A 14,842-nucleotide genomic window follows, 5' to 3' on the forward strand; every position below is an offset into this window, starting at 1 on the left:
ATGTATCTTGCAAGAAGTTACTATGGCCGAGTTCAAAAAGGGTGTTGCCTGTGTTCTTCTCTAGGATTTTGATGGAATCTTGTCTCACATTTAGATCTTTCATCCATTTTGAGTTTATCTTTGTGTATGGTGAAAGAGAGTGGTCTAGTTTCATTCTTCTGCATGTGGATGCCCAATTTTCCCAGCACCATTTATTGAAGAGACTGTCTTTCTTCCAATGGATAGTCTTTCCTCCTTTATCGAATATTAGTTGCCCATAAAGTTCAGGGTCCACTTCTGGATTCTCTATTCTGTTCCACTGATCTAGGTGTCTGTTTTTGTGCCAGTACCACACTGTCTTGATGACCACAGCTTTGTAGTACAACCTGAAATCTGGCATTGTGATGCCCCCAGATATGGTTTTCTTTTTTAAAATTCCCCTGGCTATTCGGGGTCTTTTCTGATTCCACACAAATCTTAAAATAATTTGTTCTAACTCTCTGAAGAAAGTCCATGGTATTTTGATAGGGATTGCATTAAACGTGTATATTGCCCTGGGTAACATTGACATTTTCACAATATTAATTCTGCCAATCCATGAGCATGGAATATTTTTCCATCTCTTTGTGTCTTCCTTAATTTCTTTCAGAAGTGTTCTATAGTTTTGAGGGTATAGATCCTTTACATCTTTGGTTAGTTTTATTCCTAGGTATCTTATGCTTTTGGGTGCAATTGTAAATGGGATTGACTCCTTAATTTCTCTTTCTTCAGTCTCATTGTTAGTGTATAGAAATGCCACTGACTTCTGGGCATTGATTTTGTATCCTGCCACGCTACCGAATTGCTGTATGAGTTCTAGCAATCTTGGGGTGGAGACTTTTGGGTTTTCTATGTAGAGTATCATGTCATCGGTGAAGAGGGAGAGTTTGACTTCTTCTTTGCCAATTTGAATGCCTTTAATGTCTTTTTGTTGTCTGATTGCTGAGGCTAGGACTTCCAGTACTATGTTGAATAGCAGTGGTGAGAGTGGACATCCCTGTCTTGTTCCTGATCTTAGGGGAAAGGCTCCCAGTGCTTCCCCATTGAGAATGATATTTGCTGTGGGCTTTTCATAGATGGCTTTTAAGATGTCGAGGAATGTTCCCTCTATCCCTACACTCTGAAGAGTTTTGATCAGGAATGGATGCTGTATTTTGTCAAATGCTTTTTCTGCATCCAATGAGAGGATCATATGGTTCTTGGTTTTTCTCTTGCTGATATGATGAATCACATTGATTGTTTTACGGGTGTTGAACCAGCCTTGTGTCCCAGGGATAAATCCTACTTGGTCATGGTGAATAATTTTCTTAATGTACTGTTGGATCCTATTGGCCAGTATCTTGTTGAGAATTTTTGCATCCATGTTCATCAGGGATATTGGTCTGTAATTCTCCTTTTTGGTGGGGTCTTTGTCTGGCTTTGGAATTAAGGTGATGCTGGCTTCATAGAACGAATTTGGAAGTACTCCATCTCTTTCTATCTTTCCAAACAGCTTTAGGAGAATAGGTATGGTTTCTTCTTTAAACGTTTGATAAAATTCCCCTGGGAAGCCATCTGGCCCTGGACTCTTGTGTCTTGGGAGGTTTTTGATGACTGCTTCAATTTCCTCCCTGGTTATTGGCCTGTTCAGGTTTTCTATTTCTTCCTGTTCCAGTTTTGGTAGTTTGTGGCTTTCTAGGAATGCGTCCATTTCTTCTAGATTGCCTAATTTATTGGCGTATAGCTGTTCATAATATGTTTTTAAAATCGTTTGTATTTCCTTGGTGTTGGTAGTGATCTCTCCTTTCTCATTCATGATTTTATTAATTTGAGTCTTCTCTCTCTTCTTTTTAATAAGGCTGGCTAATGGTTTATCTATCTTATTAATTCTTTCAAAGAACCAACTCCTGGTTCTGTTGATCTGTTCCACAGTTCTTCTGGTCTCGATTTCGTTGAGTTCTGCTCGAATCTTTATTAACTCCCTTCTTCTCTTGGGTGTAGGATCTATTTGCTGTTTTTTCTCTAGCTCCTTTATGTGTAAGGTTAGCTTTTGTATTTGAGTTCTTTCCAGTTTTTGAATGGATGCTTGTATTGCGATGTATTTCCCCCTTAGGACTGCTTTTGCTGCATCCCAAAGATTTTGAACGGTTGTATCTTCATTCTCATTAGTTTCCATGAATCTTTTTAATTCTTCCTTAATTTCCTGGTTGACCCTTTCATCTTTTAGCAGGATGGTCCTTAACCTCCACGTGTTTGAGGTCCTTCCAAACTTCTTGTTGTGATTGAGTTCTAATTTCAAGGCATTATGGTCTGAGAATATGCAGGGGACAATCCCAATCTTTTGGTATTGGTTCAGACCCGATTTGTGACCCAATATGTGGTCTACTCTGGAGAAAGTTCCATGTGCGCTTGAGAAAAATGTGTATTCAGTTGAGTTTGGATGTAAAGTTCTGTAGATATCTGTGAAATCCATCTGGTCCAGTGTATCATTTAAAGCTCTCGTTTTTTGGAGATGTTGTGCTTAGAAGACCTATCGAGTATAGAAAGAGCTAGATTGAAGTCACCAAGTATAAGTGTACTATTATCTAAGTATTTCTTCACTTTGGTTAATAATTGATTTATATATTTGGCAGCTACCACATTCGGGGCATATATATTGAGGATTGTTAAGTCCTCTTGTTGGATAGATCCTTTAAGTATGATATAGTGTCCCTCTTCATCTCTCACTACAGTCTTTGGGGTAAATTTTAGTTTATCTGATGTAAGGATGGCTACCCCTGCTTTCTTTTGAGGACCATTCGAATGGTAAATGGTTCTCCAACCTTTTATTTTCAGGCTGTAGGTGTCCTTCTGTCTAAAATGAGTCTCTTGTAGACAGCAAATAGATGGGTCCTGCTTTTTATCCAGTCTGAAACCCTGCGCCTTTTGATGGGGTCATTAAGCCCGTTCACATTCAGAGTTACTATTGAGAGATATGAGTTTAGTGTCATCATGATATCTATTCAGTCCTTGTTTTTGTGGACTGTTCCACTGAACTTCTTCTTAAAGGGGAATTTTAAGAGTCTCCCTTAAAATTTCTTGCAGAGCTGGTTTGGAGGTCACATATTCTTTTAGTTGCTGCCTGTCTTGGAAGCTCTTTATCTCTCCTTCCATTGTGAATGAGAGCCTTGCTGGATAAAGTATTCTTGGTTGCATGTTCTTCTCATTTAGGACCCTGAATATATCCTGCCAGCCCTTTCTGGCCTGCCAGGTCTCTGTGGAGAGGTCTGCTGTTACCCTAATACTCCTCCCCATAAAAGTCAGGGATTTCTTGTCTCTTGCTGCTTTAAGGATCTTCTCTTTATCTTTGGAATTTGCAAGCTTCACTATTAAATGTCGAGGTGTTGAACGGTTTTTATTGATTTTAGGGGGGGATCTCTCTATTTCCTGCATCTGAATGCCTGTTTCCCTTCCCAGATTAGGAAAGTTTTCAGCTAGAATTTGTTCAAATACATATTCTGGCCCTCTGGCCCTTTCGGCGCCCTCGGGAACCCCAATTAAACGTAGGTTTTTCTTCCTCGGGCTGTCGTTTATTTCCCTTAATCTATCTTCATGGTCTTTTAATTGTTTGTCTCTTTTTTCCTCAGTTTCCCTCTTTGCTATCAACTTGTCTTCTATGTCACTCACTCGTTCTTGCACCTCGTTAACCCTCGTCGTTAGGACTTCTAGTTTGGATAGCATCTCATTCAATTGATTTTTAATTTCTGCCTGATTAGCTCTAAATTCTGCAGTCATGAAGTCTCTTGAGTCCTTTATACTTTTTTCTAGAGCCACCAGTAGCTGTATAATAGTGCTTCTGAATTGGCTTTCTGACATTGAATTGTAATCCAGATTTTGTAACTCTGTGCGAGAGAGGACTGTTTCTGATTCTTTCTTTTGAGGTGAGGTTTTCCTTCTAGTCATTTTGCTCAGTGCAGAGTGGCCAAAAGCAAGTTGTATTGGGAAAAAGAGAAAAAGAGAGGAGAGAAAGAAGGAAAGAAAAGAGAAAGAGAAAAAAAAGGGAAGAAAAAAACGAAAAAAAAAAAGGAAGAAAAAGAGAAAGAAAAAGAAAAGAGAAAAAAGGGGGTGGGGGAAGGAAACAAATCAAAAAGCAAAAAAAAAAAAAAAAAAAAAAAAAAGAACCACGGGGGAGTATCTTCTGATTCTGTGTACTTTAAGTCCCTTGGCTTCCCCTGGAACTTGTCCATCCAGCTGGTCTTCTGGGGGAGGGGCCTGTTGTGCTGATTTTCAGGTGTTAGCAGTTGGGGGAGCTGTTCTGCCCCTGCCTGGTGCAGGGCTCAGTGGGGGTTGTTTGCCCCGTGAGGCCGCAGGAGGAACAGCCCCAGTGGCGGGTCAGCTCTGGAAACCTGGATTCAGCCCCCACAGTAACTACAGAGCTCTCCATCTGCAGGGCCTGGAGGCTCCGGGCGGGGCCGCTGATCTGCTCAGCTGGGGCAGGAGCGTCCTCGCTGTCCTGGGCCCTCCCGGCCTCTGCCTGTCCTGGGGGAGGCCGGATCCTGGGCTGTGTCCCGGCGCCCTGTGCTCGGGGCCTGCGCTGGTGGATTCGCGCTCTCGGGCCGCGCAGCCCCCTCCGCGGAGCCGCCGCCCAAGCCCCTCCGAGCTGCTCCTGGAACCGCGCAGCCCCCTCCGCACGGAGCCTCTTCCTCTGCCCGCGCCCCCTCGAGCTGCTCCCGCCCCGCAGCCCCCTCCGCGGAGCCGCCGCCCGAGCCCCTCGAGCTGCTCCGGGTCCCGCCGGGTCCCGCCGTGCGCTGCAGCCCTTAGGGAGCTCGGCGCACTCTCCCGGGGCGCAGGTGCCTGTTAGTGTCCCGGGGAGCCCGAGGGCATCCCCGCCCTCCTGGGTCCTGCTCCACCTCCCTGCGAGCCCCTTTCCCCCGGGAAGGTCGGTGCAGCTCCTGCTCCTCCGGGACGGGGCTCTCCTGTCCTGGGGACACTCGCCCCGGCCTCAGCCCGGCTCCTCGCGGGCCCCTCCCCCTTGGAGGCCTTTGTTTCTTTGTTTCTTTTTCCCCGTCTTCCTACCTTGATGGAAGCGCGAACTCTTCTCACTGTTGCATTCCAGCTGGTCTCTCTTTAAATCTCAGGCCGAATTGATAGATTTTCAGGATAATTTGAAGGTTTTCTAGGTAATTTGGTGGAGACAGGTGATTTGGGGACCCTGCTCTTCCGCCATCTTGCTCCCCCAAGACATGTTTGTTCTAACTTAAAAAAAAAAAAAGAAGAAGAAGCACAAATAGGGCGCCTGAGTGGCCCAGCGGTTTAGCACCGCTTTTAGCCCAGGACCTGATCCTGGAGACCCGGGATCGAATCCCACATCGGGCTCCCTGCATGGAGCCTGCTTCTGCCTCTGTCTCTGCCTCTCTCTCTCTCTCTCTCTCTCTGTGTGTGTGTGTGTGTGTGTGTGTGTGTGTGTGTCTCATAAATAAATCTTAAACAAAGAAATGTTTTTGTCTTCCTCTCTCACCACCTGTCCAATCCATAACTTATCTTGACTCAAATCTTGCACAACTCAAAGCAGATAAATGGTGACAGTGACATGACCAGACTTTCTTGCTTCCATTTGGAAATATCAAAATATTTTATTGCAGGTCTTTGTACAAGGGAAATCCTTGGTATGCCTGAAGATCACCACGAGCAAAGTGTTGTGAATTCATAGAGAAGATATTAAGTCAGCTTTTATGCTCAGGGCTGGGAGGCAAGATGGAGATTTGAGTGGCCTCCTGATGGAGATGGCACTTTGAGCTTAAAAAACAGACCCCACAAAAAGAAGTGGAGAAAGAAGCAACTACTTTCATATCATGGGAACAGCCCCCTAGAGGCAAACAGTAGGTCAGTGGGAGGATCAGCTGGCCTGCTGGGGCCAGCCCAAGGTAAGAGGCAGGGAGGATATAGTACAGGAAAGAACTTGACCTCTAAGCAAATTCTATGCTTTGAAAGTTACTGTTCCTTGTTTTATTTAGATTATCCTTAATAGCCAGTAAATGTTTTTCTTCTTGGTTGCTTTTTACTAACAAAACATTGTGAAATATTTTGCCCTTGATCTTATCAACTACTAATAAATCACTTATTTCATTAAATGCAGCAATGTCTAAATTAATTATACAATACCAGTGGGCTGAAAGACAATGCATGTTGAGGGATGATCAGTTTGCCTTTTTTTTTTTTTTAAACCTGACTGCATAAGACCTTGTGGGGATCACTTGCTCTTTTGGAGCTAATAGATTTAAAATTGTTTGTGGTTATTCCACTGACTCTCAGAGTTTGGGCATCAGCCTTGTACATAACATAAAGAGAGATTTTAGAAGAGATTAGATATAGTTCCCTGTTTTATAATACTTTAAAACTGTTTAGTTGAACCCATTTATCAAAAACCCCCAAGAAGGACTTGCTGACATTGAGAAATGCTTTTCCATCATTTGTTTTAACTGTCATAATTCATGACATTCTCTGTGAATCCAGTTCTTAAAAATATTTTTTACTCTAAGAAATGCTGCTGTACCTTTTCAGTATTTCTCTTCCTTAGTTAATTTAGAGCCATGGAGTTCTGGGGTTTGTAACATCACACATTTGTACTTAGCCTTAAAGGGAGAGAATGAAAAATAGATGATCAAAGAGACTCATTTCCTTTCTGTAGAACAAATACAAGTTATGTAACTAATTGAAATGGTTCGCAGATACTGCATTTCACTAAAAGCAAACTTGGATATGGTTTATAGAGTTAGGGTGTGCATTTAATCTTCAGCGTCAAATGTAATGTTTTCCCTTTTGAGTCTCTGAGGTTGCCCTCTGTTCTCTAAGCACTTGTAGCTTGGATTTTTAAGAAATATTCTCACAATCCAGTATCTTTTGCTGAAGAAATTTGAAATCAGACAAGCGACTACAAATTCGAGTAGCCAGCTCTCAGTTTACTCTCTTATGATGAATATTCCAGACCATGCAATAATCTATTTCACACTGCTTTGTGCTGTAGTATTTCATGTTTTAATTGTCAAGTTAATGATGGTAATTTCATTTCAAGGGGTAGGTGCTCCTTGATGCTCATTTTCTTCCTATTCATTGTCCTGGTTTTAATGGAACCGTTGAATGTTTATTAAATGTCTGATAAAGTGCATTGGAGTGAATGTGAGCTTATGTTCCTTTCACAAGCTCATCATCTGTATATAACATTTTTGGTTTTTATAGTTTGGCTTTCACTTTATAATGAGCATCCATTTATATAATATGTGATATGTACATCAGATATATATATCCATTTATATAATATGTATATTATAATATGTATATAATATGTATATATATCTGATACATATATGTATATATCTTATATATAATACAGTCTGAGATTTCTTAGCTTTCTCCATACCCCTTTTGTAGTCAACTTCTTCTCATGATTAGCTAGATTACTTTATGTTACAGTAAAGAGAAGAATAAAAATGACTACAGATTAGAAAAGCCATGAAACTATAAATTATGCCCAAAGCATATAATTTACTATTTCCTTAGGTTCCCTTATTTGTGGAACAAACTATGGCCTAGAAAAGGTACTTAAAAATGATGAAGAGCACAGAAAACTATTTGGAAAACTATACACCAAACTCTCATTATACTTGACCCTTGAATAGCCTCTGGGGGTCAGGGGTTCCAACCCCTATGCATTAAAAAAATGCATGTATAACTTTTGACTTCCCCAAACCTAAACTATTAATAGCCTGCTGTTGACTGGAAGCCTTCCTGATAAGATAAATACATATTCTGTATGTTGCATGTATTATATACTGTATTCTTACAATAAAGTACGATAGTGAAAGAATGTTTTTTATTTATTTTTTGTTTCTTTTGAAGATTGTATTTATTTATCCATGAGAGACAGAGAGAAAGAGAGAGAGAGAGGGAGGGAGAGAGAGAGAAAGAAACATAGGCAGAGGGAGAAGCAAGCTCCCTGAGGGGAGTCCGATGTGGGATTCCATCCCAGGATTCTGGGATCATGCCTTGAGCCGAAGGCAGACACTCAACTACTGAGCCACCCAGGCTTCCCTTGAAAAGAAACTGTTAAGAAAATCATAAAGAAGAGAAAATACCTTTGCATGTACTGTATTTGTCAAAAAAATTTCACATGTGAGTGGACTTGTGCAGTTCAAACCTGTGTTGTTCAAGGGTCAACTATATGTTGGTTATATCTGAGAAGTAGAAGTGAAGACAGAGGATAGGAAAATTCTTTATTTCTTTTATTTCCAAGTTCATAAGCCAATTTTGGGATGTAAAAACGCATAATAATGTCATGGGTTAATAGTTCCAGAGGTAAAAATTCTAAGAATTTTGTATAGATCAGCATTCACATATTAGTTCACAGTAGTCAGAATGCTTGCTGACTGAATTTTCGGAATAAAAGAAAATTTTATAAATAATAATTATAATTCTATAACATTATTGAAAATTTATTATTGCTATACACTTGCAGGTGCTGTGCATTTATCCCACTTAATCCTCAAAGCAGCCCTACGAAAGAAAGAGGATTATATTCTCTTTCAGAAATGAAAAGATTGCTGCAGAGGGAAGTTTATAATCTCAGTCTGAGTACCTGACAAGTCCTGGTTCAAACTTTGAGCTCCTTGGGTAGATTCCAGAATGTACAGTCCTGAGTATTACTCAATTCTGTGGTTGTGCTTGGATGGCCAGAAATCTCTTGTCTTCAGTCCTGAGGTTGAAAATTTCTGTAAAATGACTTGATTTTCATCCCTTGATTTTTTGTGTATAACTCAATTTTGCCTCCATGGAAGCATTTTCAGTGTGTAAAGTTCATGTCCAGGTATTTGTTCTTATTCCAGAAGACCACACATATAGGAAATTAGGTTGAATTTGTAATTATACCAACATCTTGGAAATTTGTTAATAAAATAAATATTTATCCTAATATTTTCCCCTAAGAGTATAGTTCATAAAAAACAATATTTGAGAACAGTTTTATTTAGATGGGTCCTGGCCAATGTGCTTTTAATTCAATGCAGTGTGCCCTGCAATCCTAAAAGGATTTCAAATGACCAGTAACAATTTACATTTGGTAATCTGCTACAGTGTGAAGATAGTGGAATACATTTTTGCCTGGGAAGCATTTGGGAAAATCAGTCAACTCCATGCAACTCAGGAAATACTACTTTTTAATTTAAGACACTTGCTAGAATGTGGAAATCCCTACAAAAAGAACAGAAGGAATGAGAGGGAACTTGAAAAATTAATAGAATTACAATTTTGAGGCTTCATTAAACTCTCACTAAAATATACTTTTTGGCATTTTTCTGGGTTAGGCTCTAACAGTACCTTTATTGATTTTAAGTTTGTAGCATAATACTTAGAAATTATGACTGGAGGCAAAATACTCATTGGATAAATTTACCTTTAAGAATGGCTAACCATATAAATTTAAATGTTTGTAAACTAAATTGAAATGGAAATGGGTGGGTAAAATGGGAATCAGATGAGATGCATGCATGAACTACAGTACTACAGTGTGGATTGCTTACTTAGACTAGTAAGTGTGGGGTCTTACACAGCTTATGTAGTTACATGCAGTAACAACTGGAATAATAAACCTATTGAGTCTGTGGGTCCTTGGAAAAGCAAAAGGAAATAAAGTAATTACTGTGACTTATACATGAAGCAGTTAACAGAAGGCTCATGATGATGTCTTTCTCTGATAGTACTTCACATTTGGGGAAAAACTGTCAATTATAGCAGTCGCTACAAGTGGCCATTATCGTAGTATGTTTTCAGTGATATGTTTCATCCAGCAGTGTGGGAATATCAAAGGCTCATATTAAAGGGAAACATCTTAAGCATCACATTAGCTACTTAATTAATGCAACAGCTTTGAGTGATGATTAAATAGATGCCTGAATCAAGAATGTGTATTGTTAATAATTAAAGTAGCCATATTCTCCATCCTGACCATTCATGATTTAAAAGTCAGTTTATGGTTCTCCAGAGCAGTTGCTGAGGCAATGAATCTAGTCTGTGTCTTTTTGTTTTCACTGGGCATTTGCTTTTTAAATATCATAGCATTTGCAGCAGGGAGTGCTTCCTGTTGTAATATATGGAGAAAGTAATAGATGATTGCAGGATTAATGGCTAGAAATAATTAAAATGACACTACTAAGCTCTGTCCTTTCATGGAGAGAAGTCCAATTAAGCCATATCTCCTTTCCATTATCACCCTACTGCCAATTAAAATCTGATCTATTTTGTCAGTTTTATACAGACGAAGCTTTTAGTCTTTCATACACTCAAGAATTTACATTCTGGCAGGATTATAAAGGGCTCTGTCATTTAAATTTTATATGTCTATAAAAGACTCCACTCAGACCTTCCTTTTCCCACTTCCCAAACTTCTCTCATTGTCACCAATATCAAAAAATGTCTTTTATTGTCACAGCAATGTGATGCTTGTTAATGTTTAACATTTACATTTTCTCAGAATGCAATTATGTAAGGAAGATAAATTAAGAGTAGTTAAACAAAAAGTACATCGTATACTAATAAGAACACTAATTTATATATTCTTTTTAGGCATCACAGTTTTGTGTGAGTCAAGTGTGAGGCAGAGCTGCCTTTAGTCTGTATTCTTCAAGGCAGCAGTGAATGAGAAGGACATACTTATTCTTAGGGGCTGGTGTATTTGTTTGTTATCTACAATAATGGTAGGATAGTTTTTAGGGGACTATGGATAGTAGAAAAGAACATGAAGGGAGAGAGCTCTTTTAGAATTGTAGATAGGCTTAATCTACCTGCAGAAAATTCGTGGCAGAGAAACACCCCAGCACGTTGGAATGAGGTATGTTCTGGAACTGAGCAGTTCTGAATTTGAATCTCCAGCTCTTATCTTACTAAATTAGGAGGCATTTGTCAGGTTATATATTTTCTCCAAGGATCAGTTTCCTCATTTTTGGTATGAAGGTGATAATATGCCATCAGAGGCTTTTGTGAAAAGAATAGACAATGCTTGGAAAGCACCAAGCACAGCAAGGAACAGATATCAGATATCTGGTAACTGGTAATTGTGGGGTTACGGTTGGCATTACGTAGTTCTATGTCTCTTTTTGCTTCTTGCCCTTATTCCTAGAAGAAGCAGAGTATGGGCTCTCAGAGAAACATTTCTACTGATAATTCATATCAAAATTTTAAGCTAATTACTAAGAAATCAATTGGAAGAATACTATACTTGATCTCAGCCTAAAAGTTGAGAAGTGATCAGCTGCTTGGAAGAATAAAGCATTATGCAACCAAAGATAAACAGATATTCATATCTCTGTTCTCCTTGTCCACTGATCTCTTTTTCTCCCCAATTTATTGATGTAGATAATAAAAAATTCACCGGAAGACCAAAGAAAATACAGTGCATCTTTTCATTCAACTCTAAAGAGAATTGTGGCAGACATGAAATCTACAAATATATTGCCTTTAATATTTGAAAATGAACTATTTTAATCCTTGTGTTGATAATACAGATACAAATGTTTGAAATTATTCATAGGTTGGTGGTCTCTTTGTTGTTTGTTTTACTGTTGTTTTGCAAATGAAACCTTTTGTACTTGACCATTGATTGCAGAATGTTCCTGCATTTTTGGCATACCAGAGAATATTGGATACTAGTAGGCCCTATGGCAAATATTGTAAATGATCCTGTGGCTACAGAATAGTCATTCATTTATTCCACTTAGCACACAAATAAGTCTCTTATTTAAAGAGAAACCCTCTTGAATCCACTTTTTTTTTTCTAGTCATGCTGTTCTTGTCTCTATGGCTCTTTGTAGAAAACTTTCTTTGAAAAGTTGGTCAACACTCAGTGACTCTACTTCCTTTGTTCTTTCCAAAATTCTGTATAATTGTGTTTTGATCCTATGTTTCCATCAAAATATCCCTTATAAGTATCAGCAATGACCTCCATGTTGCCATATTAAGTGATTAATCCTTAGTGTTACCTTACTTGACTTGTCAGCTTCATTGGGCAAAGTGATCGCCCTCTCCTACTTAGAACACATTCTTCATTATCTTTCAGAATATCGCTTTCTGTTTATATTTATTTTTTCACTCCTGTCTTTTCAGTTTTTTTTTTTGGGGGGGGGGGTTAAATTTTTATTTCAAGAGCTTGGATAGCTTCAATATCCAGATCGTGGCAAAATCAGGACACGTAAAATACCTTACAATATATTAGATCCCCAAAAGGTACCAAAAAGTACAGTAAAATTAACACTTCCATTAACAGGAAATGTATGACACAAATAATATAAAACTAAAAGGTGAAAAAAAGGTGACACTGGTTTTCTAGAATACAGTTTACTCTTTACAACCAGGGTCCACAGGTGCAGGCTGCAGCGCGGCAGCAGGAAGCAGACCCTCCAATCTGGCTCTGGGAACCCGGGAATAAAATGAGCCCATGATGCCGCTCTGGCCTCAGAGACCCCACACGCTGCCTACAAACTAGAGCTCTGGAAATAGCAGGAGGTTGATTTCCAGGGGGGAGATTTAAATAAGATGCCCATGGGATAGATGCACATGGGCCAGGCCACAGGAAGTACGCCAAGTCGGATTTGGTACCGAACTGTGTTCGCTCGATACCCAACCAAAGCGTCCCGACGGCCGTCGGGCGTCCTGCTGCATGAAGAAGCCTCAGTATGGCTTGTAGGCGTCGCGGTGGCCGCGGGGCTGCTCTCCCGCCGTGCGGACTACCCCGACTGCGCTTGTAGCCGGGCCGCGGCCCCGCGGGTGGCCGTCGCCCTGGTTCCCGGTGCCTGGACTCTGGCCTCCGCCGCGCCCCAGCGCCGCCGCCGGGTCCTGGGCTGCGGTTCCCACGGCCCCCAGAGCCGCCCGAGGCTGCGCACAGCCCTCCGCGTGGGCCCCCTGGATTGCACACTTGCTTCCGCTGATGGTACGGGACCTTTTCTCCAGAACCTTCTTCACAGGTCCTTCTTCTTTAAAGGCGACGGAGACAAAACCTCGTCTTTTATTCGACTTTGGATCCTTTGGAAGCTCAATGGCCTCGATCTCCCCAAACTCGCCGAAGTATTCTCTGACCTTCTCCTCAGTGGCTCCGGGATTCAGACCCCCTACAAACGATTTTCTTTACCGGGTCCTTTTCCATGGCCATGGCCTTCTTGGGGTCAGCGACGCGGCCAGGCAGCCTGTGTTCCTTCTGCTCTAGGACCTTCTCCACACTGGCCGCATCTTTGAAGACGATAAACCCAACCCCTCTTGGCCGGCCAGTGTGTGGGTCCGATTTTATGGGACAGTCAACGACCTCCCCAAATTTGGTAAAATGATCCTTTAGGTCCTCTTGGCTGGTATCCCAGCGCACGCCTCCAAGAACATTCTTCCCGCGCCCTCCGCGCCCCCCGCGCCCCCGCCGCCCCCGCGCCCCCCGCCACCCCCGCGCCCCCCGCGCCCCTCGCGCCCCCCGCGCCCCCCGCGCCCCCCGCCGCCCCCGCCGCCCCCGCGCCCCCCGCCGCCCCCGCCGCCCCCCGCGCCCCCCGCTGCAGCCGCCCCGCGCCGCACAGACCCACCGACCGACAAGCCCACTCGGGCCCCGGCGGTGCCGCCGCCTCTTTTCAGTTTCTTTTGCTAGTTTTTCTCCATCTTCCCAAATGAGAACTTGGTCCTGGGGCTTCATCTGTTTTGCTTCTTCTCGCGCCCTAGGCGTCTTATTGAGGGTGTCAGTGACTCACCCATGAATACCTACATTCTGAATCTTTCCTGCCTTCTCCCAAACGGCAGATTGGTTATACACCTGCTTAAACGACGTCATCACTTGAATGATTCTAGTGTATGCTGCTTTACTTTCTGTGTCTTTCCCATGCTTCTTTCTTCTTTTGCACTGTTCCTGATGTTAGTAGCACTCATCTAGTTACTTAGATTAAAAAAATTAAAAAAAACTTGGAGGCATTCTTGATTTTTGTCTTTTACATCCCATCTGTTATAGATTCTGTTGGTCCTACCTTCAAAATATACCCGAAATTTGACACTCCTTGCTATTTGGAGTCAAGTCTAAGCCACCATCACCCCTCATCCTGTGGATTACAACAGCCTAGCAGGTGTCCTTGCTTTGACAGCTGCCCCTGCCCCCCTACTCTTAGCACACAAATTTGGGTAGGTAGCCTGCATATGCTTTCCTCAAAGCTTCCTTTGGCTTTCCATCTCATGTAGTGAAGTAACTAAAGGCCTTGCAATGCTTGCTTCCGAGGCCCCATTTGCTCACTAACCTCACCTCTCCTCTTTTCCTTACTCTACTTCAGCCTTACTAGCTTTCTTGCTGTCCCTTCAGTAGGGCAAGCTGTGGGGTGCCTGGGTGGCTCAGTGGGTTAAGTGTCTGATTCTTAATTTCAGCTCAAGTCATGACCTCAGAGTCCCATTGTTGGGCTCTGTAGGGGGTCTGCTTGTCCCTCTCTCTCTCTCTGCTCCTCCCCACATCCACATGCTTTCTCTCTCAAATCAATCAATCAATTATTTAAGTAGGACAAGCAGCTAAACTCGACCATCTGAGGGCCTTGCCATAAGATCTTTTCACTGTGTGTGGCTCCCTTTCTTTCACTTTGCTCATGCCCTCATTTATTTCAAGTCTGTGTTCAAATGCCATCTTCTCTATGAACTACGTTCCCTGACATCCCATCAGAAAATATCACATCTTGGGATCCCTGGGTGGCGCAGCGGTTTGGCGCCTGCCTTTGGCCCAGGGCGCGATCCTGGAGACCTGGGATCGAATCCCACATCGGGCTCCCGGTGCATGGAGCCTGCCTCTCCCTCTGCCTATGTCTGTGCCTCTCTCTTT

At 41.9% G+C, this 14,842-nt stretch overlaps 1 protein-coding gene and 1 pseudogene across 1 annotated transcript in view; both read right to left on the reverse strand.

Moving 5' to 3' along the window:
* The window catches only part of LOC481472 (T-cell-specific guanine nucleotide triphosphate-binding protein 2-like), a 297,728-nt gene that overhangs the window by 88,959 nt on the left and 193,927 nt on the right, over window positions 1–14,842 (reverse strand).
* Window positions 12,691–13,402, reverse strand: LOC119873841 (annotated as a pseudogene).

Source organism: Canis lupus, chromosome 11 (genome assembly GCF_011100685.1).
Source record: "Canis lupus familiaris isolate Mischka breed German Shepherd chromosome 11, alternate assembly UU_Cfam_GSD_1.0, whole genome shotgun sequence".
Lineage (NCBI taxonomy): Eukaryota > Metazoa > Chordata > Mammalia > Carnivora > Canidae > Canis > Canis lupus.